The following is a 15,641-nucleotide window of genomic DNA, read 5'->3' as shown; positions in this document are numbered from 1 at the left end:
TAGAGACCTGAGAAATCTAGGCCAACATAAAGTCCTGGTTTCCAGGTCAGACTACACGAACAAAGGGGGAAAAAAAAAGGCAAAAGTGCTAGCTTTCATAAAGCCCTTAAAGAAAACAAACCCAAAAAAATGCAAAGGAACCTAGAACTATGGAGAATGGGGTTTAAAAACAGGAAACCACGGAAGGAAGAATGAAAGGATAAAACACTATAACAGCACTGAGATGAAAAGAAAGTATTTAAAAGAATGAATGCGAATAGGCCTGGTATACGTATTGATTTTCAATATTTAGCCTGGAGTGCTGGGCGTCTGCTCCAAGCAGCAGAACCTCTCCCAACAGCTGACGTAAAAGAGGCACTCTGTCCCTGCTTGCCGTTCGTTCGTAGCTTCAGAACTGAAACACTACCCTTGACCCTCTCCACCCACCTCACTCTGTTCATGGCTTCACTCACCTGATCTCAGCTTCACCACTTACCTCTCTGTGTTTGCCTGGCCCACAAACGCACAAGGTTGTCTTCTGTACCATGACCTTGACTCCCTACAAATACGATGATGAAAATTGGGGACTCTCCCTCCAGCTATGTTGTCTCAGGCTACCTTGGGTAACATTCCTCCCTGTTGGATCCACTCTTCAGTATTCTTCCTCCTATGAAAAAGACAATGAACCAGAAAGGCATTGGGAAAGATTATGTCCTCAGAAGAGATCAGATATCACTTATGTTTCAATGCATATTTCCAGAATATAGGCTGAGAGCACCTTAGCGCAAAAAAAGCAAAAGGCCCATGATTTCTGGACATAAATGTTTGTCTTTCAGTTTTACACATAATTTTTAAAAAATATTTTATTTATTTATTTGACAGAGCGAGAGAGAAAGAGTACAAGCAGGGGGAGCAGCAGGTAGAGGGAGAAAAGCCCGACTTGGGTCAGCCCGACCTGAGTCAAAGACAGACGGTTAACTGACTAAGCCACCCAGACACCCCCAGTTTTACACATATTACCTTACTAACAATTGATATCTGATGGATTACAGTTAGATTTTCACAGAACAATAAAAAAGTACTCCTCTAGGAAGTAAATGTGAGAAAACAACTTATGAAAGCAAAAAAGGAACTAACACATCAAGGTAGACGTCAATTTTTCTTAGAAAATCTGAAGAAAAATCCAGTTAAACAGGAAGATTGTTTTCTAATAAGTCATCTAATGTTGGTTTAATGCTCTTTTTTCAAAAGTGCCTTTTAGGAACACCTGGGTGGCTCAGTTGGTTGGGCATCTGCCTTTGGTTTGGGTCATGGTCAAATCCCATGTGGGGCTCCCTGCTTAGCAGGGAGTCTGCTTCTCCCTCTGCCTGCTGCTCCCCCTGCTTGTGCTCTCTGGCTCTCTCTATCTGACAAATAAATAAAATCTTTTTTTAAAAAAAAGTGCTTTTTATTTCTGTGAAAAGAATTTTACTTCCCTTTTCATTTTGAGGAGAGGGGCAAAAACTTGGGAGCGTCATTCCTGCGTGCCAGTATAAAAAGAAAATTGCTGGCATAAGAAATCTTATGAATTTATGAAAAATAATAGCTTTCTTTCCTAATTAAAATATTGCATTTTCCTTACTTTTCCCCATTACCATGAGAGTGTATACATACGTGTGTATATGTATGTATATATGTATACATACATACACACATCCTTGCACGAAACCCTTTGACCAGATTTCACAACTCTAGTCCTATGCTCATAAGAAGTCTTTATTTAGTTTCAGTCTTTCCAAATAAGCCTGTAAGTTTTGACACAGCAAATACCAGTTTGGTCCTCTCTGTCCTCTGTCCCTTGACCCCCCTGCTGAAACCTGGCTCAGTCTGTTCACCTATAAAAAGGTGAAACTAGACCCTATTTCTACAGAGTATTTTTGTTTTTATGTAGGGCCAAACAGCCATGGAGAGCTCCAGGCGGGCCCAGGAAGGAGACAGAGATTGGCTGCCCTCCAGCTGAGCTGGCTCACGGGAAGTTCAGCTTCCTTGTCCTCTCACAGACAGTCCCTTCCGTGCTGACCTTTGACTAGCCTGCAGGGCTCTCGCACCCTAACCCTGCTGCCCCTTTGCCCACGCTCTTCCTCTTCCCACACTGTTGGTACTTCTTGGAAAAGGGAAAAAGCCTGAGGAAAAAGGGCTGGGGAGAGGAAAAGTGAAAGTCCTAACTCTCGAGCCTCTAAGGATTTTCTCCCCGTCCTTGATAGGAGAGATACTGTTAATTTAAAAGGATGTCAATGTATGACATGCGAAATTTGCAAAAACATGGAGAATTTAGCGTGCTCTATGCATTAGGGTAATTTACAAGCCTCAGAAGAGCATGCTAGCCCTTCTGCAAATAGTCTTAGCCCTTCTGCATAGTCTTTTAAACTCCGTATTTAATCAAACTTTGCAGACGGTTTGCGTCCTTTTTGTAATTATTATCAGTACTTCTGTTGTAGGGGAATAGATTTAAGGAAAAATTGCAGTACATATAAACAGTGATCAAGTAGCTTATAGATTTTAGTGCTAAAGACTTTGAAAATGCAAATGATTTTTTTTCATAATTATTTGATTAATTTTGAAAGAGACCCAAACAATGTGTAACACCTTCTATACTGTGTTTAAAATTTAAGAAAGAAGTAAATTATATGGAGCAAAAATTGTAAAATTACCTTTATCTTTGCAAAAGTAAAGATTTGATTGTATTTTCCGGATTTTTCTTCCCCTTCGATGACTTTAGTGCCAGTGGCTCAGTTGCATGCTTGGCATCTCTCCTCCTACTAACTTTGTACAAACAATGCCCTCCCTCATTTGGGGGTGTCTATTACTCTTTCATCTGGCCTTTTCTATTTACCTTCCAAAAGCTGGCATTCAGCTGAAACCAGAGGAAAAAAATCTTTCCCCAGTTTGTTGGCTACTTGTTGCAGGCAATTGACTGCTTTTCCTTCCCCTATTGTGTCACCTCTACCCCTTAAAACACTTCATAAAGCTCTGGCTGAGCCCTCTTGTAATTTCCAGAGCTTGGCTTCCTTTAAAAAAAGTACTTAGAAGCAACCGGTATTTTCTTAAGAAAAGAGTCGTGCATAATGTATGCACAATGAAAAGCACCATAGAACTGAAAGGGACTTCCCAATTTAATCCCACCCATGAATTTATGGGGGACTGAGGCCCAGAGAACTAAGAGTATTGTCGAGTTTCCAAGGCAAAGATTTCTTACTTTTTCTATACCATGAATCACCTTGTTATCTGGTGAAACCTATGGACTCCTTCTCAAAATAATGTTCTTGGGGGTGCCTGGGTAGCTCAGTGGGTTAAGCCTCTACCTTGGGCTCAGGTCATGGTGCCAGGGTCCTGGGATCCAGCCCGGCCTCAGGCTCTCTGCTCAGCAGGGAGCCTGCTTCCCCCTCTCTCTCTGCCTGCCTCTCTGCCTACTTGTGACCTCTCAAATAAATAAATAAAATCTTTTAAAAAATTTAAAAACAACAACAAAAAAAGATTTTACTTATTTATTTGAGAGAGAGAGAGCGCATGAGCATGGGGAGTGGCAGAGTGGCTGCCTGAGTGGCTCAGTCCTTTGAGACACCAACTCTTGATTTTGGCTGGGGTAGTGATCTCAGGTCCTGAGATGCAACCCTGCATCAGGCTCCAAGCTTAATGGGGAGTCTGCTTGAGATTCTTTTTCTCTCTCTCCTTCTGCCCCTCCCCCTGCTCATGCTCTTTCTCTCCCCCTCTAAAATAAATAAATAAATAAAATCTTTTTCTTTTTAAAGAGCATAAAATCAAATTTATGAAGTTGGACTCCTTCACACCATAAACAAAAATTAACTCAGAATGGATCAAAAACCTAGTAGAACTAAAATGATATAATTCTTAGAAGAAAATATGAGTAAACTTGAGTAACTGCAGATTAGGGAATGGTTTCTTCTGCCTTTTTTAAAACAGTTTTATCAAAATATAATCTATATATACCATAAAATCCATCCATTTAAAGTATATATAAAGTTTTAGTATATTTACAGAGTTGTGCAATCATTATCATGGTCTAATTTTAGGACCTGATTTATTGATTTTAAATTTTTTTTAAGTAATCTTCACTTATTGTGGGGGGCCTGAACTCACAACCCCGGAGATCGAGAGTTGAATGGTCTTCCAACCAAGCCAGCCAGGTGCCCCACTTACTTATTTATTTTTAAACAATAAGGAGGATTTATCGGTATATATACAGAGATGACCAAACGGTGACAACAAAGTCTGGATTTTTCTCAGTCTACCTCTTCTTTTCTTTTGCTATTTTTAAAAGGTATCTTTCTTAGATTAAGCCACATATTATATAATTCACTCATTTAAAATATATAATTCAGTAGTTTTTGGTATATTCACAGAGTTGTGCAATCATTACCGAGACAATGATTTCTTAGATATGACATCAAAAGCACAAGCCATAAAGAGAAAAGGTAAATTGTACTACTTAAAATTAAAAATTAAAATTAAAATTAATTACTTCAAAATTAGAAACTTCTCTGCTGCAAATAGTACCAAGTCATTGAAAAGGCAACACACAGAATGGGAGAAATATTTCCAAATTATACATATGAGAGGGGACTTCTATCCAGAATATATAAAGAACTCTTATAGCTCAACAATTAATGGCAAATGATCCAATTAAAGATGGGGAAAGGATTTGAATAGATAGCTCTTCAAAAAAGAAATACAAGGGGTGCCTGGGTGGCTCAGTTGGTTAAGCGACTGCCTTTGGCTCAGGTCATGATCCCGGAGTCCTGGGATCGAGTCCCGCATTGGGCTTGCTGCTCAGCGGGGAGTCTGCTTCTCCCTCTGACCTTCTCCCCTCTCATGCTCTCTCTCTGTCACTCTGTCAAATAAATAAATAAAATCTTAAAAAAAAAAAAAGGAATACAAGTGGCCCATAACTGGCAAAAGGGCTTCAGCAATGGAATGTAGAAAACACCCATCAGGCTCACCCAGCTCCAGATATCCATAGACCCTAACTAACCAATGGGCTACTTACAACCAGGCAAAGTTACCGAAAAGGGAGAATTCCATATGTTGCCATACCTCCTCACCTCCCCACCTTAAAAACAGCCCCCACCCACTGCTTCATTGCAAACAGCCTCTTCTCTGCGTCCTTCCTGCCACTGTTCTGCCGGCTGTTCCCCTGTGGTATGTTCAATAGACTTCTGTCTCCTTTGTTCTGCCTCAGGTGAATCCTTTCACCGCCCCTGCCACTGGCCTCCACTCTATTGTTGCCCCACATTTGGGGACCCCCATCTGATTGAGGGACACCCTGTTTAGACACCACAATAACCACATGAAAAAATGCGAAGCATTATTAGCTATTAGGGAAATGCAAATCAAAACCACAATGAGATACTACTTCATACCTACTAGAATGCTATAAACAAAAAGATACACAACAACAAGAGATAGAAAGAATATTGAGAGATCAAAACTGGCAAACACTGCTGGTGGTATAAAATAGTACAACCACTTTGGAGAACAGTCTGGCAAGTCTTAAAGAGGTTAAACATGAAATTACCTTATGACCCAGCAACTCTAGGTATAAACGCACTATAAATTAAAGCACCCATCTACACAAACAATTGTACTTGAATGCTCATACCAGCATTATGCATAATAGCTAAAAAGTTGAAACAACCTAAATTTCCATCAGTGTGAATAAAAACATGGTATATCTATTGCAATGGAATATTTTTTGACAGTAGAAAGAAATGAAGTCCTGATCCATGGTACAATTCAGATGAACCTTAAAAAACATTACATTAAGTGAAAGACACCAGTCACAAAAGACCATATCTTGTATGACTCCATTTATATGAAAGATCTGGAATAGGCACATTTATAAAAATTGAAAGTAGATTAGTGGTTATCTAGGGCTGGGGGCTAGAAGGAGGTGAGTGGAAAGTGATAACTAATGAGGATGGGTTTCTTTTTTGTGGTAATGAAAATGTTCTAAACTTAGATTATAATGATGGTTGCATAGTTCAGTGACTACAGTAAAGCCATTGAATTGTACACTTTAAATGAATGAATTTTATGTGATATAAATTACATCTTAATAAAGATCTTTTTAAAAAATAGGATACATAGGAACCCAAAAGAAACCAATTCTATCAAAATGTGGTCATCAGTATATTAAAAAACAAATATGTGATATTGTAAGATATGTACTTTCTTATTAACACATAAAATTTTAAGTTATAGCAGCAAATCTATTAACTACCATGATTTTGAAGTTGTGATGAATGGTTATGATACTTTGAGATAAATCAGCAACAAATATAAAAGCAATAAAATATCTGGTTTCTATTGGTGAAAAGTCGCAAGTCCTACTAACACTCTGTGGTTTCTTGTCTATAGTAATAATCCAAGGACTACGTGGCATATTTAAGCCTACAAATGGGAAGAAGTAACAGATAGAGGAGATGTTGGGAGGTGCTGAATGAAATGCTAAATTTCAATTAATAATGATGTAAATTTTTCCTTTCCAAATTCATTGGCACCCTGAATTCTATCTATAGACCCTGTAGGGGTTCATCAGGAAAGTCAATAAGAAAGGTGGTATGAAACTATGCTTCATGACAGCTCAGTACCCCATCTAACCTTGCTCTTTTTTTTCTCTTTTAATAAAGGGGACTAAGTAGAAAAGAATGAGTTTTATTTAAACTGCTAAAGTGAGTCATTTCTAAAAAGAGAGGGACCCAAGATTTGCTTGCATGGGAGTTTCTAAAGAAAAAAGGATTTTTGGCTATAACCTTCCCCTTCCTACCCTGTTCCCCCACCACCACCACCACAACTACCATCGTCAAACGATGCTAGAATGCTTCTTCTCCCTTTCAATAGAATACATTGATTTTGAGAAATAATTGTTACTTAGAATTCTAGGGGAAATGAGAATTTTTCAGTTTTCTCAGAGGGAATATTTTCAAGAACTTGCCTTTGAATGCCTGGCAAGGCAGGGAAGCTGCCGGCAGAGTTTGAATCAGTGGGAAAAGATGGGGTAACCAAGCTCCAACCACTGATTTTAGATTTCGCAGAAATTTAGCCACTTTCTGAGTTACGGAGGAGTTTACCAGGGCACGCCATCATTAGAGACAGCCGCTAATACACATATGGTCACTAAGAGGTGGAAGGGAGGAAAACAGTAAAGTTGTTTGCCTCCATTACAACCAGACAACAAATACCAGATGATTACAATATGTACACACAAATAGAGTAAATAACTTTTTTTTTTTTTAAGATTTTATTTACTTGCCAGAGAGAGAGAGAGAGTACACACAAGCAGGCAGAGGCAGCGAGAGAAGCAGGCTCCCTGCCGAGCAAGGAGCCCGATACGGGACTCGATCCTAGGACCCTGGGATCATGACCTGAGCTGAAGGCAGCGGCTTAACCAACTGAGCCACCCAGGCGTCCCAAGAGTAAATAACTTTTTAAATTTTTTTCTTTAAAGATTTTATTTATTTATTTGTTAGAGAGAGAGAGAGAGTGAGCGAGCACAGGCAGAGGCAGAGAGAGAAGCAGGCTCCCTGCCAAGCAAGGAGCCCGATGTGGGACTCGATCCCAGGACCCTGGGATCATGACCTGAGCTAAAGGCAGCTGCTCAACCAACTGAGCCACTCAGGCGTCCCAAGAGTAAATAACTTTTTAAAATGAGAACAGAATGTGTGACATTTCTGCCATTATTTGAATTCTGGAGCAAGAAAGTTTTTGTGAACTATGAGGAACTATATAGTTCCTGTGAACTATGCCTTCTTTCCAAATAACTTACACCACACAATACGTTACTGCCTGATAGAGTAGTAGGGCTTGGACCATGGATTGGGACTGGCCATTGAGAATAGTGGTCACTTCTTGGGGCACTTGGGTGGTTTAGTTGGTTAAGCATCTTCCTTCAGCTCAGGTCATGATCCTAGGGTCCTGGGACTGAGTCCCACATCAGGCTCCTTGCTCAGAGGGAAGCCTGCTTCTCTCTCCCTCTCTGCCCCTCCCCCACACTCCTTTCCTCTCTCTCCCTCTCTGTCTCTCAAATAAATAAGATCTTAAAAAAAAAGAAGACTAGTGGTCACTTCAGTATCGGAAATTAAAAGGTTAGACCCACCATGATTTTCCTGGATTAAAGAAAAAAAACTATGGGGTTTTGTAGTTCTTTCTGTCATCAAAAATTCTCTAGGCAATATACTTTATATACCAAAGCACTGGAGTCGGAAGGACAGAATATTTGAAATTGACACTATCTGGAAAACCCAGGTTGAATGGCCATAATAGTTATAGATATCCCAGGTCAAGAGAATTGGAATTGCAGTAAAAATGGGTAAGAAATGAGGAAGGTTGAGAACAAGATCATCAGCTGAGGTTCCAAAGCAAAGCAAGGTCATGAGGTCAAAACCCAGCAGTTGAAGTCCAGAGATCCAGGTATATACTCAGAGCAAGGATAAGGAAAAGACACCAGTCAGAAAGCAATAGAAGAGAGAAAACTACATGAGCTCAAATGCTCTGGGGAATGAAGGTAGGTAGCCAAACACCCAGGGCAACACTCCAGTTCTTGGAGCTCCCCAGGGACTGACTGATGGAGAGGGACACGCACGCAGCAAGACAGCACACTTAAGGTCCCATAGCAGAACAGGTCCTTCCTCAAGTCTAAAGATTTGCTGATTCTAATTGGGACAGAGTCTAATCCCTACAAGGCTAACCTGAACCTGCAAATTAGAGGAAGGGAGAGATGGAACAGAGGCTGGGGAGTGGAGAAGGAGATGCAGGGCAGCCGCAGCTGCCTCAGGGGGGTAAGATCCTGACAAATCCTTACATCTATGTGTACACACATGTATGCACACACATAGAGTCATATGTAGGTAATAATATTAGTAGCAACAGCAATAATCATAGCCGATACTTATACAGCACTTACATGTTACTGTTAATACTTTGCACATATTAATTTATTTAATCTGCATAATGTACCTTCTAAATGGTATAATTACGTTCATAATGCAAAAGAGGAAAACCGAGGAATGGAAACATTAAGTGATTTTCCCAACTCACATAACCAGAAATGGATTGGTAGAGGTGGGATTTCAAAGTGGGCACTGCCTTCAGTGTTTCCCTCTCCACTGTAGCCTTCTTCGTGCCCATGCTCATGTATGTGTGTGTGTGTGTGTGTGTGTGTGTGGTGTGTGTTTATATACCCATACACAAAGGAGTATGTGCTTTGGGTGCATACATATCTTTATATATGTGTGTACATGTATATATGTGTACATACATGTGTGTATACATGTATGTCTATGTGTGTGTGCTTGTGTATGTGTATGTATATGCTTCTACACTTATGTATAGATATAGCAGTGAGGTGGGGCTTGTTGGTACTGACTCTCTAGAGCCACATGTGCATACCTTTTCCCAACTTCATGTTCGGTGGCATCATGTGGATGGCTTGAAATTGGCCATGGTGGGAGTATTTACAGCATGGAAATTGTCAAAGGCTATAAACCAAGACTTTACTTATTTGAAGGGCTGACTTACCAGCATACCACTGGGTACACATATCACATAGATATATTATAAACCACACATAAATTAAAAATCCCCAAATATAAAACAAGGTTTAAAAATACTAAGACTGCATAATAACTTTATTTTGACCTACTTTCCCTCACACTCAGCCTAATTGATTTAAAAGATCAATTAAGAAGATTTCCTTAGAAGATACTTGCTATAAGGGGTCCCTGGGTGGGGATGATCCTGGGATTGAGCCCCACATCCAGCTGTCTACTCAGTGGGGGTCTGCTTCTCCATCTCCCTCTGCCCCTCCCCCCAGCTCATGTGCCCTTTCTCTGTCTCTGTCAAATAAACAAAATTAAAAAAAAAAAAGATACTTGTTATAAAATGTGAAATTAAATTTTGTTATAAGAAATAATGCCTTGATACCGCTCTGTGGACAACACTATCTGATAGGTCCCTAGATCTGCTACGTTGTTAAAAGAAAAATACTGATTAAAAAAAAATACTGATTTTTGTGATTACTGTTGGTTTGTCAGCCAGACTCATGGTAGAGTCAGCAGTGAGAAAGATATACGACAATGTGTCTCTCTCTCTTTTTTTAAGATTTTATTTATTTTTTTGGCAGGCAGAGATCACAAGTAGGCAGAGAGGCAGGCAGTTGGTGGGGGGAGAGGCAGGCTCCCCGCTGAACAGAGAGCCCAATTCGGGGCTCGATCCCAGGCCCTGGGATCATGACCCGAGCCGAAGGCACAGACTTTAACACACTGAGCCACAGGCGCCCTTAGTAAGAGACTTTTTATTTTATTTTATTTTTTAAAATTATTTATTTATTTATTTGACATAGAGAGAGATCACAAGTAGGCAGAGAGGCAGGCAGAGAGAGGGGGAAAGCAGGCTCCCCACTGAGCAGGGAGCCTGAGGCGGGGCTCGATCCCAGGACCCTGAGATCATGACCTGAGCTAAAGGCAGAGGCTTTAACCCACTGAGCCACCCAGGCGCCCCTACAATGTGTCTCTTGAGGGTTTTGATGAAATGTGCCTACGGGATGCTGTGAATTTTAATATGAAACTCATTGCCTGGGATCTGCACAGCTTTTGTTGTTTGACTTAATACAATCCTCCGGATGTGGATCAACTTCCTTTGCTCAATATTTATTATTGTTTTATCCACAATGGAATGGAAACTATAAGCATTTGGTAAGAGGGCTGAAGGGCTTCTAAATCTCACTCTCGCCTCTTAGAGTGAGTCCCATTCTGTGTAGTAATCTGATTTTATAATTCCCTGCAGTGAAAATTAAACCTAAAGAGATATTCTTGTCACCCCATGCAACATGGCAATAGTAGGCCGCTCTCCCTGTGCCCTTGCTTCCTCCTGGCCAAGTGTCACAGAGTATGCGCAAGACAGGAGCTCTGGCCAGGGCCAGGAGGACGAGAACAGATTCTGTCCTGATGCTCCAATCCTGTTGCAATGGGATGGAGTCAGTAGGTAATAATGATAATCGAACTGGATCTATTCTTGTCTTAGCAAAACAAAACATGTTAACTCTTCTAAGCCTAATCTTACCCTAATGCCTGGTGTTCTGTATTTCACAAAAATGTTTCTTGGGTGAAATGGTCATCTGAACAAGATTCTGAGCACAGTCATTACTTGTAATCATGCTGAGAGCAATGGAGACCATATGACTTCCCTCTGGGGCTATGACTGCTTCTCTTCATCTCAAAGGACAGAGCTGAACACAACTAGCTTATTATTATTATTTCAAGTTTACATAAATAAAAAAGGGTCAGTATGCATGAGTTGGAGGAAAGCAAAGCTCAAAGTAAATATATTCATGTATTTCATAAACATTCATGTGTTTCATAAATAGTCAAGGAATCAAATCAAAATAAAACAGCACAACTTGATAGAAACATTATGCTGTTTTACCCCCAAACCAGTTGAACTGAACTTTAAAAAACTTCATTTTTTTCATATACTGCCTTTGGAAGCCTTACATTATACTGGAATTACTCAGAAGCCCTAACATGCTAATGGCCTATTTATTTATCTTCGTAGATAAAGCTATTACAAAATCATTCATGAGGCCAATTGGCTGGTGTTTTTTTCTTGCTTTATTGGACGTAATGAATTGATTAAGATTGGGAAGATCTCATTAGTAATGACGAGTACCCTGCTTGTGCCTTTTTGAGAAAACTAGAGAAGAAAAGTAAGATTAAAAGGGAAATTAAAAGCAAGCAGAAGTTACTAGAGAATACAAGGGAACTAAACAGTTTGAGGAAACAAGCTTAGTCTTAATTTTATTCATGTTGCAATGGGTGATATAACTGAAACTTTTTATGGGAAAAATGACCTTGAAATCTATTATTACTGTTACTATTAATTATGTTTTCTTATTCTTCTATAAAGTAGAACATAGGGTAATAATTCATAATATCCACATGGATAATACAGCTGAGGAATTACCCTAAAGATTGCTTTTAAGCACTTTTGAATTGAGAGTACAATACTTTTGTTAGAACATCCATTATTTCTCTGCAAAGAGTGGGAGGAAATGTCATGCTTATTTTATACTAGATTATTAATAATCTAGTATAAAATATACTAGATATCTCAACACAGTATAATAATATATAGATATCTCAACACAGTACAATAGTAATAATCACGCAACACAATAATCCAAAAAAGATATCGTTACCCACTAAAACCTAAACACCTAGTAACACAGTGAAATCACTTGATACTTAACAGTATGTACTCAACACTTAAAAATCTGATTTCAGTGACATTATTATTGGATCGTTTGTATCCAGCAAATTTCACCCATCATCATGCATACTAAAAATTATTCTTCAATGGTTACCATGATGTAATTTTTTTAAAAGTATGATTATTTTGGGCACCTGGGTGGCTCAGTTGGTTAAGCAACTGCCTTCAGCTCAGGACATGATCCTGGAGTCTCAGGATTTAGTCTCGAATGGGGCTCCCTGCTCAGCAGGGAGTCTGCTTCTCCCTTTGACCCCTCCCTCAATTAAAGAAATCTTTAAAAAGAAAAATACAATTATTTTAAAAATTTTTAAGATAATTATTGTGGATGCTTCTGTGTTGAGAATCCCACACTGAAGATCTAGTATAATTAGTTTTGTATATACCATTATCAGGATGTGGCAGGTACGGGAGGAGTAACCCAAGAACAAAGAAATTATATGGCTCTTTGAGAGTTCAATCTAAAGTCCCTGTGCAACTGATTGGAACAGATCTGTACAAAATTATCTCAAAGAGATGTGAATCCTAGGCCAAGTAGGACTGGCCTGTTATTTGATGAAAGAGGTGGTCAGTTGTGGAAGCATTAAAAAAAAGGACAGTCTCTAGGACAAATGGTCGTGGTGTTCATCCAAGTGGTCTCCTGGGAGAGAGAGTCCTAGCCAAATGCCTCTGAATATTGCAACTTTACTGGCAAGGACATTCCCAAAGTGAGCATGGACCCAGGGGACTATAGCCAATGAACTTCCAGTGTTTCCAACTCCCTTAACATGTTTCCAACTCCCTTAACATGATGTCAGTATCCCTATCGTGGGATTGAGACTAAAACAGTCTGACTCAATTATTTATTTATTTATTTATTTATTTATTCATTCATTCATTCAGCCTGACCCCTTTAAATGTTGAATTGTTCTAATTTCCCTGGTTCTAATTCTAGGCTCATCAAGCAACAGCCTAATTAAAATCTTGAATATCTATGTTAAAGAGAGCAGAATGGAGAGCTTAGTCAGTTAAGCATCCGACTTGTTCAAGTCATGATCCTGGGGCCCTGGGGTTCAACCCCATGTCAGACTCCCTGCTCAGGGGGGAGTCTGCTTCTCCCTCTTCCTCTGCACCCTGCCCCCCTTCTCGTGCTCTCGTGCGTTCTCTCTCACTGTCTCAAATAAGTAAATAAAGTCTTAAAAAAAGAAAAGAGCAGAATGGGCTAGCCATGGGAATGTGACCTGTTGCTGTGATATTCATTGCTTATTGCAAATTAATTAAATGGCTTTTCTGGTTCAGTGTAGTTTTGGCAGAATGATTTGTTAAAATACTAATTTTATTTTGTTCTCTCTATATTTTCTCCCACGTTTCAAAAGATAGTGAGGCTTTGTAATTACCGCAGGTATTTTGGCAGGACCAAAAATAAAAGCAGCTTCAAGTTGATGGTTTTTCCCACTGTCTGGAAAAACTAACCTGATTGATCAGATGATGCTGGGTGTCCTTGGAGGACCGGGAAAGAAAGAATATTAGAGAAGTAATTCTGTAGGAGTTTCCCTGAGGCGGGGGAGGGGGATATCTCAGACCCTGAGAAGGTGCGAGACCACAGGGGAAAAAGGCTGTGTGGAGTTCACAGGCAGGCTGCGTTCTAGGCACTGAAGACAACGGAGTCCCAAGTATCACAAAAGCCACCGTCACCATTTTGGGGAGTACCCTTCAGACTACAATAGTAGGTATCTGTGTGATGTCTTTGCAAAGAATTACTTAGGTTGCATTTCCTCCAGGTTATAGGATGGGGGTTTGGAGTTCAAAGTAAATTGATTTTTTGAAAAAAGATTTTATTTATTTGTCAGAGAGAAAGAGAGCACCAGCAGAGGAAGCAGCAGGCAGAGGCAGAGAGAGAAGCAGGCTCTTCGCTGACCAGGGAGCCCAACGTGGGACTCAATCCCAGGAGCCCGGGATCATGACCTGAGCCAAAGACAGCTGCTTAACTGACGGAGCCACCCAGGAGCCCCAAAGAAAACTGATTTAAAGAACAGAGAGAAATTTAGCTTTTCTGGTACATTTGAGTGTGGCTGAGATTGTCTTTCATAGCACATCAGTCTTGTGAGCTCAGTTAATGGAGAATCCAATCTGCAAGAAAATCAGGTTTGGGGGCTGAAAAGCTGAGGTCCAGACACAGGACTATGGTAAGAAGTGCCACTTTGTCAGGACTCTCAGAACTATGCTACTTGCCTTTCTGAAACAGGGAGCACCTACAGAAGCACCCAGTGTCCACATACCCTGCTACCACATGCTTCTTTGCCTTCACTGTATTTTGAAAGAAGTACTATTCTTAGATGAATTTTTACAATTTCTACCAATCCTTCAAATATTTAAATGATCATTTTTATACAATCTATAAAAAGCTTGCTAAATAAAGATAAATTTAATCCCCAAATTGATAAGATTTACCTAACATTTTTCACAGCATTTGTTTTTCCTTTTTAACTTTAGTTTGGAATAATTACAGATTCACAGGAAATTGCAGACACAATACAGGGAGGTCTTGTGTCCTCTGCACCCAGTTTCCCCCAGTGGTTACAATAATAATATCAAATCCAGGAAATTGACCTTGGTACAATCAATAGACTTTATTCAGATTCAGATTTCGGTTTTATACGCACTTGTGTGTATGTGTGTGTGCATGCGTGCACACCTGTGTGTGCCCAGGAGTGTTGATTGCTGGTTCATGTGATAAGTGTATATTCAGTGTTTTTAAGAAATTGCCAAATTATGTTGCAGAGTAGTTGCACTGTTTTATATTACAAACAGCAATATGTGATAGAGCCATTTTCTGTGTCAGCACTTGGTTTTATCACTATATTTTATTTTAGCCATTCTCATAGAAGTATAGTGAAATCTGAGTGTGGTTTTCATTTGCATTTCCCTAATGGCTAATGATTGCATAATAATTATGACTAATGAATACATAAATTGCATTTCCCTAATGGCTAATGATGTTAAATTTATTTTTATTTGCTACTCTATGTCATCTTTCCAGAAATGTCTTTTCATTTCTTCTGCCTTTTTTTTTTTTTTTTTTTTGGTCAGAGAGAGAGAGAAAGACAGAGAGCCTAGCGGGGGTGGGGGTGGGGGGTGAAGCAGGATCAGAGAGAAGCATCAGGGAGAAGCAGGATCCCCGATAAGCAAGGAGCTCATCTCCGGGATCATAGCCTGAGCCGAAGGGAGATGCATAAACTCATTTTCTAATTGGATTGTTTTCTTACCATTGATTTTTTTAGAATTCTTTATGGTTCTTTACAGATGTTTGGTTTGCAGTACTTTCTGCTATTAATACGTTTGGTTTGTAACTACTTTCTCTGTGT

The 15,641-nt window shown here is 39.7% G+C and overlaps 1 long non-coding RNA gene across 1 annotated transcript in view; it reads left to right on the top strand.

Annotated features, from left to right (window-relative positions):
* Positions 1 to 15,267, top strand: part of LOC308351816 — a 31,391-nt gene extending 16,124 nt beyond the window's left edge. Inside the window, exon 4 of the long non-coding RNA XR_013967608.1 lies at positions 14,127 to 15,267. This is a non-coding gene — a long non-coding RNA (uncharacterized lncRNA). The remainder of the gene's footprint in view (positions 1 to 14,126) is intronic.
* The last annotated feature ends 374 nt before the right edge of the window (positions 15,268 to 15,641 follow it).

Source organism: Martes martes (genome assembly GCF_963455335.1).
Source record: "Martes martes genome assembly, chromosome: 10".
Classification (NCBI taxonomy): Eukaryota; Metazoa; Chordata; class Mammalia; order Carnivora; family Mustelidae; genus Martes; species Martes martes.
This window is presented reverse-complemented; position numbering and strand designations above follow the sequence as displayed.